The sequence below is a fragment of the Nomia melanderi genome, chromosome 9, assembly GCF_051020985.1.
Source record: "Nomia melanderi isolate GNS246 chromosome 9, iyNomMela1, whole genome shotgun sequence".
NCBI lineage: Eukaryota > Metazoa > Arthropoda > Insecta > Hymenoptera > Halictidae > Nomia > Nomia melanderi.
Window position 1 is genome coordinate 10,641,528 of NC_135007.1, and position 19,477 is coordinate 10,661,004.

The window sequence follows — 19,477 nt, forward strand, 5'->3', positions numbered from 1 at the left end:
AAAATAAAAGATCGAAGAGATGTTACAGCATTTCTAATTTTCGCTAGGAATACTATAAAAATTAGTTGCTGATTACAAAACAACCTGCAGTGCTAAGAGTTAAATATGTCGAATTGAACTTGAATGTGGAACATATTCGATCGATTTAATTACAATTGCACGTGAGCTTCGAAAATTGCAGTCTAACTGAATTGAACATCTAAGATTCGAGATAATTCGTCACTGATTATCTGCTGCTTTAAAATACTGTTTTCAAGGCTTACGTAACGTTTCCACTTGCCATTGGTATCGGGCAAGGTCAAATAGAATCACTGATAATGATTGGTCATTAGTCATGCTTGTAGTCTTGGTATGACGTGTTCGGTGATCGTGGAAATGTGGGATTATCCAGGGACTGTCTTCATGGTGTGGATCACTATATCATAGATTTTATATCCAACCACCTTAGATCTGAAATCATTGCCCTCAGTTCTTATTGAAGCGAACTTGCACATGGCCGTACTATTCGATATTCCCACGGCGACAGTCTTTCTCTATTTAAGGGCTTGGTGCAGGCGAAAGACGGGGATGGCGTCGTATTGTCTGGCAAAGCAGAGTGGATGGTTTTAGGGAGGAGTTAGTGGAAAGGGAGTAGAGAGGGCGGTCAATGGAAGAAGAAAGGTGTACGAGTTGACAGGGAGGGTTGTACAACGCAAAAAGAGAAGGGAATCTGTTCTGTTCTACTGACTCCTACCGAAAACCATTTGCTTTCCTTTGCTTCGCTCTGCCAGGCCGGGCAGCCTTGATGTTTGTTATACAGCGAAAGCTGCGCAAATTGCAAGTCACGTCAGTTACGGTATTAATCATTATAATTACCCCGGAGATAGGAAACCCGCATTGTTTCGTTTCGCTGCAATATTTATAGCCCGTGATGAAATAATAATTATTCTGAGCGAGTGGAATGTATTTCACTCGAAACTCGAAACCGTTGATATTTCATATTGGCTGAGAACATTTTGACATATTTAATTAAACATTGCTTGTACGAGCAGATGTAAGCGAATCGAGTTTTTTTCAACGTTTGCTAGATGCTACGTATCACTGTCGATAATACGTGAAGAATATAACTAATTATAATAAACTATTAATTCTTATTACCTTTAACTATAAAATCCTATGAGAAACTTCACGAAAATGTTAAAATCATTCGATTCTGTAACTACATAAGACTCTCGTTTGAAGACCCACTACCAACTTCTCCGGTATGGTCTAGTGGCTAGGATACCTGGCTTTCACCCAGGAGGCTCGGGTTCGATTCCCGGTACCGGAAAATTCTTTTTTAGATTTTTTTTTCTTCTAACTTTTATATACACGTTGTACGTACTCAATTCTACGATATTTAAAATCAATGTATATTTTAAGAAGCTATTATCCTTTGCCAAAAATAAGAAAGAAGGAGGCCGAAGTGAAGGAGAAGCTCAGGGGGCGATGCGCGAATGAAGTACAACTGGGATGGGTCCAGGAGTAGCGTACTTAAATTTTCTCAACTAAATAAACGAATCGCCTAGCCGGGACGACGAAAAAAGTTTTTCCAATTGCGAAAACGATGTCCCGCTCCTCGGGGAGCCGTCCGAAAAATAGTTCTATTAGGGTTACCCTCAAACAAGCCGTGTCGAACGAGGAAAAAGTTACTCAATTAGACCCGCGGACGTCGTTCCGAAACTTTCTTTGTATTTGAACGAAACTCAAATTCTTCCTCCTTTTGCACCTTCCCGCGAACGGGCACGTACTCCCGGGCGCCAAGTTTTCGTGCGGCATTACCGCGCCGCAAAGCAAACTTTTCGTCTCGGTATCCCCGGCACGTACGCGTTGAAAAATGAACACCAGAAAAAAGAAGTATCGCCGTTAGGATGTGCGACCGCGGTCGTTCGGTTTTTCTGTTTAAAAAAATAAAACGGGAAAAACCTGGCCCGCGGGGGGATACAGCTGGCTACATGCGTGCTGTTGCAACAACCTGCGAGGTAATGGGCCAATCGATCGTGGATTTTGCAACACGGATCGCGCCTTGTTTTTCAAATAAAAGCGACGAAGAATATATTGCTGAAATATATATGAAAATGGATGATAATAATATATTTATTAAGTTCGTTTCCAGTATTCGCAGGATAGTTCGCAGGACGTTAACACTCTAGTTCCTAGGATAATTTATGGATTATGAAATAATTCGTAATAATTATTGATGAATAGTTTATGAAATTATTATTAATTATTTCATAACTCATAGATTATGCTAGGAACTAGAGTGTTAATATCCTGCGGACTAATAATGAATGAAAGAATTTATGAAATAATCAAATGGAAGATGCAAATTTGCCTGCCAATAGAATGAATGTTAACGCGTTCACGTAAAGAATGATTTTGGCAGTTAATTGAAAGAACAGTGACGGTTTCGATATACTGCGAAACCATCGGAGCTTCATGCAAATTTCAAGAAACAAATAATAAAAGGGAATTTCAATATTCGTCGTTCTTTGTTGGTAATTTGTATTTTCTGAATAAACAAAGTGCGCAACGCGACCGTTTTCCACGTTCCATAGTCGTTTCATTGGAAAATTAATCCGCCGCGTTACGCATACAAAGAAAATTACCCGGGGAGGAAAATATTCGGGCGAAACGGGAAAAAAAGGTCCGGCCCAGCCGAGGAAACATTCCAAATGGCAATAACGAGTGGCAAAATATGCCACAATATGAAACACCGTGAAATCGTTAACGAATTGGTTCCGCGCTCCGTTTTGTAATTTAAATCTATCGATAAACGCGCACCGAGCGTGTAGGTAAATAAAATAAAAAACACATTTCTATACTATCAATATGTTCCGTGCTTTCCAAGCCCCGGTTACACTGGCTAACCAAACTTCCATTCGAGCATCGGTCATCAATAAACATTAACGAATACGAAAATAAAGCATTCGGTCCCCATAATTTCCATTTAAAACACTCGGCTCAATACGATCGTGTATTAAAGTTCGAAAATCCTCAAATTTACAGCGTCCACTTTAAAATCTACTAAATTCCGAGCGATGCGAGCTTACGGTCGCAACGGGCCTTCGAAGAGGCGAAAAATCGGCCGAGACTAACGAAGAGAGCGCTTCGAGCGACGCGCTGTACATCGCCGGGCCGATAAGAAACTTTAATAAAAATCACCCCTCCCCCAAATAATTGCACCGCCACTGTCGCGATGCATCTTTTTACATCCTCCCGCTAACAAACTCGAACGTAATCTCGCCGTGAAAGCGTTCTCCGCCGCTCTTTTTCCCCCAACGACGTCGCCGCCGCGTGGGAAAATATCGCCGCCGAGTAAGTCTACGGCCAGCCATAAACTATTAAGCTGTTACAGGTGTCTTGTATGACCTTACACGACGTCAGCAAACTTTTCTTTCCGGTCCTGGCTCCGGCGACAATCTGCTGCCCGACGGAGACTCTTAACGGGAGCCCTCGAGGGCGATATGTATGGGGCTTAAAGGTCGACGTTCACACGGGGGGGAAGAGGAGGACGCTAGCCGGAGAACAGACGGGTCGCTCGACCAATTACCGACGCCATTTTGTAGGACGCGTCGACCGCCGTACTGATTTCCTCGCCGATTTTCCGAGATTACACCTGTCGTACACCTGTGGGGACTACGGTTCCCCGCGACACACGATTTATCGTCGCACCCTTTCAACCCCTTGCGTTGGACATTAATTCAGAGATTCGGCGGAGTCTGGCGCGAAGAATTTCGTTTTTATCTGCTGAAAGCAGATATGTGGAAGAATTTTGTTTATTAACACGTTGAACGATTTCACAGAGGAAAATACACAGAATGGGAAAAATATGATGTTAAATCATTTGATTAAATTGCATTATTACTATTCCACGTTCGTCTAGCTGAATGTCACCGTATTATGTAGCATTATTTACGATATAGAAATGTTTTCATATAATTGTCGTTTCATTGAGTGAACTATAGCAATTCGATTTGGTCGGGGGTCGCCGGTTACCCCCATGGCATTCAACGTGTGAATCATTTTATGTAGAGCGATACGTTCGAAAGAATCTGGCATGTCTAATGCAACAATTTTGAATTGAAAGTTTGAACCTGTTAACTGTGGAATTTAGTTCTAGAAATCTCTGATATATCAGAAATCTCTAAGGAAAGTCTGAAGCAAAACGAAGAAGAATTACATGTCCATCGGAGAAAATAAATAATTCATAAGTGGAACGCGGTTAATTGGTTACTTCCAGGCTGTGAATTAAGAAGGCGTATGTAGAAAATAGGTTAGTTTAAGCTTGAATTTTTAATTATGGCTTAGAAATAAGAGAGATAAAATGAAAACTTGAGACATCACTTATTTGTGGACATTGCTAGTGATTATTACTCACGCTTGTTACGAGAGTTAATATTAAAGAACGCAAGAGGTTATAAGAGATTCTTGGTAAAGATTTCGAATTCAATATCTTTTCGTTGGAAATTGTTAATCGTAAAGAAACTTTTATACAGTCGCGAAAGAAATCATAATGTAAGGGGGTTGAAGCTTGTATCTTGTTTATGAAGATTAGTCTAGAAAAGTTTCGAGTAAGAAGATAGTAACGTGCAACGAGGAGCAGTAAAAGGGATGACGCAAGTTATGATTAGGAACGAAGTAGGTTACAGGAGGAAACATATACATTTCTGACATGAACGAGCAATAGAAAACAATTACGTACAATTTTAAACAACTGAATTTTAATATTCCACCGTTTCGATTGTGGTGACAAGAATCTCTATCCGAATTTTAAACGTCAGAAGTTCAAGGCAGAGAATAGCCTTCTCTGTTTAACTTGAAAAGTAAACATTCCACGACAAGATTATCGTTGTCTTTAGTATTTCAAGCAAAGTGGAGTACGTTCAAATATTAGTCTTTTGCCTTATAACTGTAAACTTGATATCTCTGTTTTACTTACGACGACACGCACCGACGGTCCACTAGATGTATACATAATCGCGATTTAGCCTGGCTTACCTGTAAAACAAAGACAGAAGTCATCAAACAAAATCAGTAAACCCCATACACTTTGATACAAATGAAACATATTCGTCAACTATCAATTAACACTAGAACTACCGAGCATTTAATACGATTGATATGCAATCCCTATAAAAATTGTAACGATAGATTATTTCCAGTTTCTCCGATTACTCGTTACAGTATTCAAGTGAAAATATTGATTTTCGAAATCACTCCGAATATTCAATGTTCTTAACCCCAATCGTACCACGTGTTTTTACAACGAATCACAGCACGATGTGACTCTCAGTCACTTATGAGAATAAAAGGAATAATTAAAATGTTGAGTTCAGATGTGACTGAAAGTCGCATCGTGGTCCGATCGGGGTTAAGGTATCAATAATTTCGAAACAAGGAAACCGAAGCCATCTTGCCCGGCGAGGCAGTTCTAACGTTAAAATCTACATCACAATTCGCAACTAACATTCCGCGAACAAAGAAATCCATTTCCCAACGAACCAACGAATAAAATGACTCTCCTCGTCAATAATAAACCTAAATATAGCTGACATTGGTGTTAATTGCGAACTGTCCTTCGCCAAGAGAAAAACGATGAAAATTATTTACGTGTACGCCAGCGATACTTTTGTTTCTCGTGTTTTTCCTTTCATCGGAGACTGGAATGCCTAACGTTCTCCACTCTATTTCTAATTATTACGGATACCGAGGCTTGTATCCGTCATTGTCAGGGGACCACGCGGAACGAGCGCGAACGCGAAGGAATCAGCGAAGAATGGGATAATTAACGACGTCCCTGCTCTCCGTCACTCTCCCCTTCTCATCTGGCCTTCTCGATTCGCGTATGGGTCGGCCGATCGCGATGAAGAGAGAAAGCCGAAGCGTATCGCGGGGCTGAAGTACCCTGCCCTCCGCCGGACTCCGAACAATCAACGATGAAAAAAGTTTCTACTTGGGTGGCAACTCTTCACCTTTTCCCATACCCCGCGCCCGTCCATTTAGTGGCTCGCGTGCACGGCGGAATTAGCAGCGAACCCGTGAGACAAATTTTTAAGCAGCGACAACCTTCCCCGCTAATGGACGCGACCGCTTCTTACTGCTAATTGCGAAATACGTTGCGCGATATAATTTCGGGATCACTTTCGGCCCGGATAATCCAAATTACGAGAGTATTACCTTTTATTCCTGCCCCTGCCGCCGGTAAATTACGATTTGATACAATTACGATTTTAATGATCGTTTTGCTTCCACAGCAACGCCGGAGGCTATCTTTATATGTGCGCCCTACCGGCTTTTTTTTCATTATTTCAAATCACTTTATCCGGGATATTGATTTTGCCTCATTGCGGACGGCTGTTCTGAATGTTTCAGTTACTGCAACGGGCTACTCGTGGACCTACTGTTTCATCAATTTTGCACCTCCGTTTGTAGGAAATAATAGAATACAGGACATGATTAAGTGAAAATACTGGTGAATCTATGATACAATGATTATATGCAAATATTTAATTAGTTTCTGTTGGTACAGTACAAAACAAAGTTCGCATGGAGTATTATCGGAAACCAATGATACCGAAATCGAAGTCTGCTCTCGATAATTCGAACCACCGCGTCAGTCGAGCCGAAATAAATTCTGTTAGAGAGTTCTCTAATAAAAATCATATTATCCACTCCGTAAGGAATCGAACGGAGGTCCTGCATCCGATTCCGCATTCTGCCTGCACGAACTCGTTAACTCGTTAACGGTCGGTGGCCAAGGTTGCTCGTTTTGCACGATTTCCTCGGATAATTGATCGGGACCGCGATCGTAAAACATCACAATGATTGTCTTAATAAGGAGGCAATAACACTCGTTCGCCTTAATAGGAGCGTAACCGGCGCGATAAGAGACGCGAAAGATAAAGGAAGAGAGAAAGCGTTAGGGACGGACGCGGGCAAGAAGTAATGGGTCGCGTCCGCGGCGAAGACGGATCCCTTTCTGCGAACAAAGTTGCCACTGTCATTAAATTAAACGGGCGTCGCTCAGCTTAATACTTTATTCAATCGCGGATCGGCCTGACATAACCGAGCCGATCAATCTCGGAATCCGTGTCTCCGACTTAATCAAATTTCTTATTATTCTCTTTCGCCATTCAATGTCCGAAACGATTATCGGCAGTCGTGCGTTACTCCTCCTCTGTCACTTGCGTCGAACCGGTTCTACCCGCTTTATACAAATTTCAGATTCCCCGGTTAATTATGGGAACCGGTAACAGGGACGGGGACGCTTCAAAGTGTTCGCTCTGGTTACTTTGAAAACTAACGTTGAACGGTTAATGGACGATGATTAGAAATACTGGATGAATTGATTTAAATGGGAATAGAGTGTCTGTAGTTTGGCAGAGTTTGTCTCTGTTAGTTGATTTTCACGGTAATTTGATTGAAGTGTGATTTCGGAATTCGTGTTTATGTTTAAATAATAGTTTATTCTTTTTCGTTCGTTGCAAGGGAGATTTAACTCGTGTCTGGGTATAAAATTTTTTAATGTGATCACGTGTAGGATGCGATAGGAAAAGTCGAACGAGCTTCAGGAATTGGGTTAATTACTTGCGTACGGTCGATCGATATCGAGATGTGAAAGGAAATTGTTTAATGGCGGAATAACATGAATGGCAGGACGAAAGCTGGATATGCTGTCGTTTTCAAATAACTCGACGCGTCGAAACATTGCCTTCGTAGTTTCGTGTTTATGCGATTCGTAGTTCAAGTATGGCCGGTTTTCATTTGCCAGCGACCGGGTTAATATAATAAGCTTTCGATGGAACGGTCCGTAACTGTTACATAATTACAGTTCGCGGGACGAGACTGTTCCAAGTTTGCCCTTGATAGTAACTAGAAACAACAACGAGGTTAATGATACGGTGTGCCAAGTGGAACATTTCTAATCGTTTTACGAAATTGGTTTGCCGTGGTCTGGTCATTCGATGTTGCCGGGATGAAACATTTGCCTTTGAAGTTACTTGACGTTTAACTGCAGATACGCTCCGTGTCAATTTAATCGCCGCAGCGGAACTTTTTCGTTTATTCGTGAAATTTCACGGGACTAACGGTTAGTATTTCATCTGTAAATTATTGATGAAGTAAGTCTAAAAAAATATACTCCCAATCTGTACGATATAGACTCAATTTTTCATGCATTATAATTAAGTAAACAAATGATTATCGAATGTAACTGCCATTATTTTCGATCGAATAGAAATTGAAATTACTCTATTATCAATTATCAATCACTGTAGCAAATGTAGACATAGGACAAATTATTAACGACGAAACAGTTCTGGTGGACGCAGTTATGAAAGAATATGATAGGACAAATGGTCAATTGGTTGCCAATGTTTCTGGCCGCGTATCATTCTAATAGGTGTAACAGGAAAAACGCTGGCATTCTTAACGGATTAACGACGCGACGTGCCATAATTTGGTGAACACCGGCGAAACCCGGTCGTCCACGGGCGAAATTTATTATCCGGAATCTCCGCCGTGGGCCGGGACAGAATTAAGGCGGATTCTCAAGGTGTCTCTCTCCGCGCCACCGTTCAAAGGGAGGCGTGGTTCCATCCATGATTCTTTGGAGCTCGTTGCGTGCTCCCAGGGCATAACTCAACGGAAAGAAAGTGTGTTACATGAACATACCCTAAATCCGGCGTTCGACCATGCCCTCTTATTAATAATTACGCTGGAACGGTCGTTATTGTTGCGGCCGTGGTCCCCGCTAATTGTAAATTGCGACTACCAAACAAGTACACGAATGAACTTATTCACGAACCGATTCAATTCACGACTAATGTGAGGACAACTTCGTAAAAAGCTATTTAGATTCACGAAGCTTCCGGGATTGAAATTTATCTGCCGGGTCGCTTCTTTTAATAAAAGAGAATCCTCGAAGAGAATTTAATAAAACCGTCACTTTATTCTGAATATTTTGATAGATCGCGATAAGGGACAATATCTCTGTTTAATTTCTTGATTTAGGAACCGGTGTTTGTAAATTGTAATTCGCTCGATAGAGGGAACGCCGTTTCCTTGGATTTATTGGAAGCACGGTTTCTCAAGGAAATACAAATTTAATTTTTCGATGAGCATATGTCAGCGCTCCAACCCTTCGTGCGCCAGTTGGCCGAAAAGATCGAGAGGCGCGCCACGTGGCGTACGTGGAACCTCATGAATAAAACAAAAGGACCTGTAAGATATAATTACATACAGAGTAGCGGCACGAAGTAAACTGACTGCATCGATCGAGAAATTGAAAAAAAATACAATCGCTAAGAAGTTAAATCTATAGACACTCCGAATATTCCGAAGACAACGCTTTATCCTCCGACTTCTTTATTCTCTCCTCTCGTTTCTTTTATTTTCGTCATAGCCAAGTCACACAGATAACAGGATCATTTTACTGAATCACTACCACCATCTTTCAAAACAGTTCCCACGCCTTACAATAGTCTTAATCCCCAAAGATCACTAGATTTGCAATAAACGCGCTATTAACGATCTACCAATCCTCCAATTATCCGAAAAAGCATTCAACGGATCTCATTATTCCACGCATCATTCGAAGACAATGCCCACATAAGCTCCAGTTTCGGCCAAACGCAATTCCGCCGGTCAATTGACCGACAATGCCGCAAGTTACGATCATGTTGTTCCCGACTACCCCGGGGTAGTCTCCGGATAAACTAGATTTATCGAGCAAGATCATCGCCGCGGGCAGCTGAAATTAAATCGAATTCACGAGGTGTCCCTGGCCGCGGGTCCCGAGGGGATCGCGGTCGGCCGAGTTCTTCGTCTCGCGTGCGACGAGGGTGTAATTCAAAAAAATGCCGCGGCGAATCACGTGCCTCTAAATCCAGCCCCGCGATTAAGGCTTATTACCGATGAACACGATCGAGAACGAACCAGGTCGGAGGTAGAAACGATGTCTCGTCGCGTCGAAAGACTCCTCGTGCCCCGTTCTCCCCACGGGAAGGATCCTCATAGGCGCAATTACACGGGGTAATTATGTTCTCCTCCCATCGGCCATCCCCCGCCCCGCTCGCGATCCTCTTTTCGTGCTCGTCTTTGTCTCTTTCTGACCGGTTACGGTGGCTCGTTAAACGCGCATCGACCGATCCTCCGGAACGAAAAGCTCGTTATTATCTATGGTCTATAAGGAGGTCCACCGTAAGCAGATACATCCGCGGATTGTAATGGGAGTACGAGTAATTATAGTAATTTACTGGTGCGCACGGGGACGGCACGAACGGAACGCCGCGCCGCGCTGCGCCGCGCACGCCGGTCAGCGGGACCATCGTTCCCTAACGATTTGTCGTTCGAGGATTTCGTAACGATCCGGCGTCCGTAATTTAATGGAATACGAAGAAATAAAATTGTTGTATGCCCCGCATGAACAATCTCGGCGTGGCTCCTCGGTCCGGCGAATGAAATAATGATCCGGGCTTTATGTATTTACCTTTTAACGAACCGGGGTCGCGCCCGTGCGCATTGCGCTTCGTGTTCGCGCGTTGTTACTGGTTTTTGTAAACGAAACGCTCGATGATACTGTTCGATAAACTCGGCTCATTGTTCACCCGTGATACAGGCGCGTCGAGAGCAGTATAATCGAATGTTTGGGGGATCGGGCAACTCTATTCGTCAGTTTGGATGAATTATATGCATTTGTTTGCGCTTTTTTATTGTAAATAGAAATTAAACGTTGACACAAGATTTGGCGGAACGATGGTAAATGTTTTTCTACGGAAATTGGAATAAAAAAATATGATCCTCCCCGACGGGGAATCGAACCCCGGTCTTCCGCGTGACAGGCGGAGATACTGACCACTATACTATCGAGGATTCTTGATATAGTGATTTTTTATATTCGCTTTTCAGATGTAGATATTTAAGTAACATGTTATAATCAATAATATCTAACTATAAATTATCAATAGCGAGGCACTGGATAACATATAACGAAGTTCGACTCCATTCTCGTTGCGAGAAGCGAAGAACGTCGATTATCGTCCCGATACACTGAACTTCGACTGTTTATCTTTCACCGGGCCTCGAGTGTTTGGCTTTCCACGCGTTAACGAAAACAAACGCGAACAGGAGTGCCAAGCAGTATCGTCTATACAATCTTGAATAAACAATTCAAAGAAATCTACAAAATTACACGAATACAGACTATTTATATTCGTACGGCTCAATCGTTTTCTCGAAGAAAACCTGAAGCTCCCCCGAAGAAGTCCTATTCACTCGACTGCTAAGAAAGAAATGCCCTTTGAGTTTTTACGAGGCTCGGTCGTTCGAATATCGATCCCCACCCTCGTGCAACCGTTGTCTGGGAAAATCGAAAGGAAAAACGTCCTTAGCCTCACGTGTTTGTGCCTCACTGCAACACCATCTGCAGACCACGCTCAAGTATCGACAGCATTGACGAAGGACACTGCGTCTGGACAGTGTCGTCGTTGCCGCGCTTTCCAGTAAATTAATATTAGTAAACTTACTTTTGAATAAATAAATATCAGTGTCATTATTATTTCTATTGTAATTATTATTATAATTACTTTCTAATTATCATTAATATTCACAAAGCTGTATTACAACCTTCGTTTCGATCGCATTATAAACGAAACACTAACGCGTATCAATTAACCCTTTGCACTCGAGAAGCGACTCTCAGTCGCTATTTGATTAAACACAGCAAAATTATGAAATGAAAAATTCAAGATAAAATATAAAATATCGAATAAAATATTAACACACGAAACATAGAAGTGAAACAATTCTGCCCCCTAATTTACGCAAGATGTCCCTTTACGTAAGTTTCAAAACAATGTTAATATTTCGTCAGAAAATAATGAATGTTTGTAATGAAAAATACTGTCGAGTGTGAAGGGTTAACTATTAACACTATTTCTACCAAAAGTGTCAAAGTACACCTTTCGAAATTTTAACTTACAATTATTTTTCGATTTTAGTCGTATATTCTGAATTGACTTTTCAATTTTCCCAGCAACAATTATAAAATTAACCATAGCAAATGCCCAAAATTCAATCGAGGAATAATTATTAACCTGAGAGAATAATTTTAAGTTGAAATTTCCAAAGGTGCCTTTCGACAGCTTCGGTAGGAATAGCGTTAATGTTGAAAACCATGCACGAGGAAACCACGCGTCAAATGATTCCCCAAATCGGAAGATATAGCAGCCCGCTGCGCAGAGCCAACATTTCAGAGGCAATTCTAATTTCCGCGAGCGGGAGCTATCGGCATTCAACGCCTTCGCGGGTAATACAAAATACTTTTTCGATCGCGGCCGACAAGAGTCGTATCGCCGTCCATTTAGCATTCACGATACGTGCGTTCCGGCGACGTCGTGCACGGCGTGGTTAATTGCACGAATTTATCACATGGTGGGAGAATTAGAGGAGTACGAGTGGTAGTGAAGCATTGCGAAAAGGAGGTGAGGGGCGGCGGGAGACGACGACAGACAGCGAGTGGGGGATTACTCCACGTACGATTACGCCTGTTTGATATGCCGCGACACTCAAAACTCGTACATCACACTTAATCGCTGAATATGGAACAGTCAGCCCAGACAGCCGCATCCAGCATGCATATTTAGACTGCAATTATGGCCCTTAGCTATTGTCGGCACGCACGCCACTTGCGAATTCCCTATTGAACCGTGCCTCCCCTTTGTACGCTTCTTTTCTTCTTTCCTCGACGATTCGGCTAACCTTTCTCATTGAATCGTGATCCCTTGTCCCGTAAATGTCGACAGTTTTGATTAACTACTCGGTACACTAGTTTCTCGGTATGCAATGTTATTAATGATCTTCTAGTATCGATAAGATTCTAAGTAGGTTGTTAGACGCTCAAGTATGAACAGCGTATTTCTAGAATATTCGTAACGTAAATTATTGAACAGAATTCCAAGATGAAACATTGGCGACAATACGAAGAATCACTGTTTAAAACTTTCCTAAATTTGTACACGTCTCTGTCCCGGCAGGGACTTCTTCAATGTTTGCACACGCGTCTTTACGATTACTTCCAGGAGAATGAGCGGACGCTCGTAAAGTAATTTAACACGTGTCGGTTAGTTTCGAACGTCGCTCGAGGACCTTTTTACCTGCGGACCCTTTTTCAACGGGAACACGTCAAGCGCGGTAATCCGAAAATTCCGTTTAAAGCCGACCAATAACGGAACAAGTATAGAAAAAATTATTAAAATAAGTAGACGCTGTAATTAAATCGAAGACTCGACATATGACTGCTAAGAGTTAAATGTTTCCTGTTATCTGAAAGTTCCGAATAGCGAAGTGCGCCAGAGGTAATAGGAATCTCAGAAATTTATGAAGAATGATTGCAATCGAGTCTCTTCTTCGATGAATGACATTTCCAACATTGTATTTCACTAGCGCGTTGAATGATGGCCTTTCCGCGGCGGTGATCAAGACAAGCAGAGAAGAAACAGGAACTGGAACGAAAGCGCGCGATTGCAACGTCAACGGCGGGGAAGGCCGGTCGGCGAGGAGGCAGGAAAGAAAATGTCTCGTCTCCGTGTCACCGCACCCAATAACACGCGGGTAATCACGATTTAATGGCTCAATAACGTCTGTCGCATCGGCCTGCCGCGGACCAACGAAACAATTTATCGGCCCCGCCAGTCGATAAATTCAGCTTTTGAGTTGTATACGGGCCGTCGCTGGGCCGCGCGCATACGATACGCTTAAATTTCAAAACGGACGCATCGGAATCGACGCGACGAGTACGAAAATGATGCGTATAAATTACGGGAAAGATAAATATCCGCGGACCATCCTTCTCTTTGACTGGGTCGCCGCGGATTAACGCGGTCCACGAGGCGCCGTAATGGAGATGATTCGTTCGGAGATGGTTATCCCTTAACGATCGATAATTTTTTAGTAATACCCGGTTCACCTATGAAACACCGGAATATTGTACGAACGTAGAGAAAATACTGATGGAACCTTTAATACAATAAAATGCGAAATATATTAAACCTACAGAAAGTAGGTATAATAAATAAAAATGTGAAGGGAGTTTATTATTTTTGAACAGTGAAGCTTTTGGATCGTTAATGATCCACATTACAAACGAGCGAGATAAATTTTCCGCTAGGTGTACCGGTGTTTCTATGTGCACACGGAGAAACAGAAGATTTTTATCTGTTACCGGGCAATATAAGGTTGCCGACGGTGTTCGCGAGTGATACACACGGCGATTCGGAATATACGAGGCATTATCGGGGGGCAGACTCTATAAAACAGACTGATGAAGAATTTTTATAGGTATGAAAAAATATACTTCTCTGTCGTACAAAAGATTATGGTAATCGACTGCCCACAGATGTTTTACGCGGAGCGAAACACCCCGTGTAATGTCATGCGTGGACGTTATTAATAGATTAGCGGGTTTATCGACGTCCGTAATTCCTGTCGTGTCAGCAGTGGTCATGTTACTCTAATTCAAGCTTGTGTTCTCGGGTTGGAAGTATAAATTATGCATCAACCGGCATGATTTATAATTTGCATAATTCTTAATCGCTCGTAAATTGTTATGCCTAATAAAATTATCTCTTCCGCGTGTCCCCGTCCCCCGTGACGGTGATTTGCATCGCCTAGATGAAAGTATTCCTGCGAATAATGACGTTTCTATTAATATATAACCTGATTCGACGGAGTGAGAATGATGCAGGTGAATTTCGATTCACGGCGTATCAAATTGGCCGCGTCTGCGTCCAACATTTACGACGGCAATGCCGTACAAAGTGAACACCGGAGCCGTTCGTTAATTCCAAGGCGAATATAAACTTGCGCCATAATGTGCGGCAGTTTCTCGAGGAAAGAAAGACCAAGGAAAAGGGTCGTTCGCGGCGGAGTCATTAACAGCTGTCGCCAGTTTCGATATTGCCGTCTGGAGGAAGCAATTCCGCGATTCTATTCTGCATTAGCTTCACCTCCGGTTTACATAAGCCTCGATAAAAATTACCGATGACAGGTTTATTGCGCTGTCGACGAAATCACGGGCGTACGCGGTGACCAACGGAATCGTCGGCGGAACTTGCTAATTAGTTCAAAATACACGGAAAAGACGTGAATCTCAAACATGACAGGTATAAATTTAAGTGTTCTAATATCGAACTCAAATTTAATAGACACCTTTCGTAACTGTGTTTGAATCGTTCATCAACTTCTGCTATAATTCCCAAATGTCTCCAAATAAATTATTACAATGCTATGTTAAACCACGTCAATTATTAAATAGATAATCGATATTTTTCCGAGAAATTATTCGAGAAACTGATTTAGCAGATTGAATCATAAATCGATTACGAAATTTCAAAAAGTCTAACTGCTCGGTAGATTTAGTATTAATCCAAGTTCCAGAGTGAAAAACGAACTCGTCGAGTTGCAAATCGCTAATAACGATCATAAAGCAAACATCGTAAAGTGACCTCATACTATTGTGAACTCATCGGAAATGCACGACTGACAGGCTGTATGAATTGAAAACGGATAAGTCATTTGGAACGCCGGTTCCAATTACGACGGTGTGATTTCATGATGATTGCGAGTGTCTTAATATTAGTAATACCTTATTCGCGTCATTAGTCGTTGACAGCGATCGCAGAGGGGATATAAATATTCTTCGGGCTGCATTGAAGAGGATTGACACCCGGCGATCCGGCTTCGATAGGGCTGTCACTTCAAACGTATCCTGATCGAAACCCGTAAACACGTCCGCAATCCGTTCGGCCACGTTACAAAGTTGATCCCGTTGACAGCTGATAAGATTGCCAGATTGAAATTATTGACGAATGATTACGCGCGGGCATCATGGTATCAGATTCAGCAACGCGACGGAATGAAATGCGAGGACCATGCGCGCGGCGTTGCGCTGCCGATTGCCCGGCTGATGGCAATTTATGGCGAAGTTTGTTTGTTTAAGACGTACGGAGCCGCATCTGAGTTGGGTAACAAACCTGTTTCGCGTCGCTGCGAACCGCGCGAGTAAACATTAATCAAACGGTTCAGGATCGACGCATAAAACGGCGAAAAATCGATCTTCTAACGGAACTCGGTGAATTGCTGCTTCGTTCGTGAAAGAGAAATATGAAAATTCATAAAATAGAATTGCACACAGGGAAATTGAATGTAGAACATTGAGAATTGATAACTGTATCGCTTATTAGTACAAATGTAACAGGAGAGGTTCAGAGCAGAAGATAGGGAAGTGTTTTTTGAATGAACTTTCATTACGTCGTGATTATCAATCGATTCAAATCGAAGTTGACATTCTATGGTTCAATGACATCGCGGTCGTTTAGTGTATTTATTTGTTTCGCAGCAGACCGTGCAAATAATTGAAGACAAATGTTTAATATTTTCCATGGAGTTCCGTGTATTTATTCGGAGAAGTGACCGTGCGGTTATCTTGGAGATCGATTGTCTCGTTCTGCTTTGAATCGAGTTCTGTTTGCTCGGACGGGAAATTAACTCGGACTGCTTCGCGGCTACGGCGGCCAGTGCAATTCGTTTGATGTAATTTATGGCCTGACAGTGTACCAAGGGGCGACTTGTTCGACTGACTGTCGCATGATTTTTCGATGGTAATTGTCCGACAGGCGAGTGTGTTCTGATGAACTCCGAGCGGACGTTGATCCCCTCGAATCATAGATTCTGATCGAGTGTCATAATTATAACTGTACAATATTTATAAAATTGTTTTAAGCAATTAATTTGTCACTTGTTAATCAACTTTCAACAATAATGCTTGAGAAATTATTAATAACACCTTTTAAAATGGTAACAATTTAAAATTCATTTTCTTAGAAACTGTTTCTTTTAATACTTTTTAACTCTAATCGTACCACGTATTTTAATAACAAATCACCACGACGTAACTACTCTCAGTCACTTATGTGAATAAAAGGAATGATTAAAATGTTATTGTTTTCGTTTGTAGGGCTCAAATTTTAAAAGCCCAAAAAAACTTTTGGAAATGCAATATGAAATCAAAAAATTTAAGTGAAAATTTCGAATGTGACTCAAAGACACATCATGACACACATGAAATTAAGATTCTGAGAAATGATTTGCTGTTAAGTCATAGTTGAAATGATAATAATTACGCTGATGCCCGTAGCACGTTATATATATACACATGTAACATCAGAATATATTCGCAAGAACAAAAAGAAGAGAAGTATTACCACAAGATAGCAATAAACCGCTCTCTTGGCAGTTTTTTACTATCCAATTAGTTTAATTAACCCATTTTACGATTCAGCCCATCAATAAATTTTAGTGGGCCGATTTCAACGGTGTTTAAATAAAGTGCATCCGCTATCGCGAACACATTTATGTAATTCGCATGACTGGCCGAGCCTCGCCTAAAAATCGTGCGTCTCGGGATAAATTACTGTCTTAGCAATATCGTGGCCACGTATATCGATGGGTAATGATGAGTTATGCGCCGTTTATGTCTACCAAGGTCCCGCGGAACGTACTGTGGCATTTGTCGCCATTCAGTACCGGTGCGCGGTGGTCTGTTTCATTCGCCAGCCGGTAAAGCCACCCTTAAAGCTCGCGAGATATTATCGTGATCGCGAATTTTAGTGCCTTACTGGCGTTACCCTCAGAATTCGAAAACTTCCTTTGGAACTTCATGGGTCAGATACCTAATTTATCGCTTCCACCGTAAAGCGAAAATTCGGGATAGAATTTATTTTTCAACCAGTACCGACACTGCTAAAAACAAATGTGGGAAATTTATTTCTATTTTCGTACAGTTATTTCTATTCTCACAATTGCCAGTATATCAACCAGGGATTGGAAAGATTCCAAAAATAATATTTGAGATTATTACATATCGGTTCCGACTGAAATATTTATGGAGAACCAGAATAAAGTCATAATTATTATCCGATAGGTATTGAAACAGTTATGAAAAACAATCGGAATAGCTATAACCGATATAAGCTCGGAACAGATATAGCTATAGAATAATAATCATGACTTTATTCTGGTTCTCCATAAATATCTGGGCTTATGTCAGTTATGACTTTATTCCGGTTTTTTTTTCTAACCGTTTCAAAAGCCGAAACCGAAATCACAACTGTTTCCAACCCCTGATTTCAATCCTTAAGTATATATCATTACCACACCCCTCTCCGCGAACGAAAAAAGTTACAGTTTTATACGGTTAATAATCACTCATTATCATCGGCAAATTATTCTATCCGTTTATTCGAATAATTCATTCATATTTGTTTGAATAATTCATCGTTATACATTTGAATAATTCATTCGGATAAATCGTTTGAATAATTCATCGTCGTTTATCCGAATAAATTCTTTTCGATTTAATACCGACCCAATAAAATTCTACCTAATATTCATTTAGACATATCAAAATGAGACTGAAGAAAATCAAAAAGTCAACGGCAAGCAACAGCGAACAGAGTCAGACGTACCGAACAATAATTCAATTACTCAATATCATTGACTAATTTAGAATAATAACCCCCATTACCATTGAAAGTCTAATTAACAAGCTCGCGAACGCGAACGCAACAGCATTCATTTTCATTGCGATCCAAAACGACACGAATGCTGTAACATTCAAATTTATAATCCACATAACTATTTTCAATTCTCTATACCCGTAATTGTTTGAAATTATTATTTTAACCCTCAGAGTAACAACTACTACCAGCATTCATCTGTCTATTTTCGCAGTTCATCATTTCCGCTGTCCGCGAACGTGTTAACAAATCCTCAGTGCTCATTAATCTTCAACGATCCGTTCAATAAACAGTTCCAACGACTTGATCGTCCCACGGTTTCAATGATTCCACCGCGAACCGGTCCCAAAGTAAACCTCGCGTCTCAGAGACAAAAATTCTCGTTTCGTCATCGGGTCAGGCGGTCGTCGAGACGTCGCGTCGCCCGTTCCCGGACGGATTTTATGGCGGCATAAACGAGACACATAGGCGTGGGCGTTCCCGGCCCCATAAACGGAACGATCGTCGACGACACTGCGCGCGCGGGGAATCGACGAACGATGATTTACGACACGCGTGAATTCCGCCTCGCGTGCCTCCACGTAGATAGCCGCGTGCGTGTACGCGTCCACGGACCCGGCCGTCTCGCATACCGGTCGCGAAAGTATGTAGATTTATCTGCGCGTCGATGCTTTTACGCGGACCAGCCACCGAGACGTATCGATCGTGCACGACTGGCCGAAGATCCCGATAAGAAGATCCATCCATCCGCGGTTCGGTTTTTCGGGAATTTCGCTTTGATCGCCGACGCGAGCCGGCCGGCGCGCGTCTTCCGAACGTTTTCGACGGGGATGAATAAAGCTGTAGGTATCTTCTGTCTGCGGCTCGGGCCGCGACGCGGA

General features: G+C 41.9%; 1 protein-coding gene and 2 non-coding genes across 3 annotated transcripts in view; 1 reads left to right on the top strand and 2 right to left on the bottom strand.

Moving 5' to 3' along the window:
- The window catches only part of alpha-Man-Ia (alpha-Mannosidase class I a), a 611,213-nt gene that overhangs the window by 419,267 nt on the left and 172,469 nt on the right, over window positions 1-19,477 (bottom strand). The gene's annotated exons all lie outside the window — the stretch shown is intronic.
- TRNAE-UUC (transfer RNA glutamic acid (anticodon UUC)) lies at window positions 1,238-1,309 on the top strand. The gene has a single exon. It is a non-coding gene; the product is annotated as a tRNA-Glu (tRNA).
- On the bottom strand, window positions 10,822-10,893 carry TRNAD-GUC (transfer RNA aspartic acid (anticodon GUC)). Its single transcript has one exon. It is a non-coding gene; the product is annotated as a tRNA-Asp (tRNA).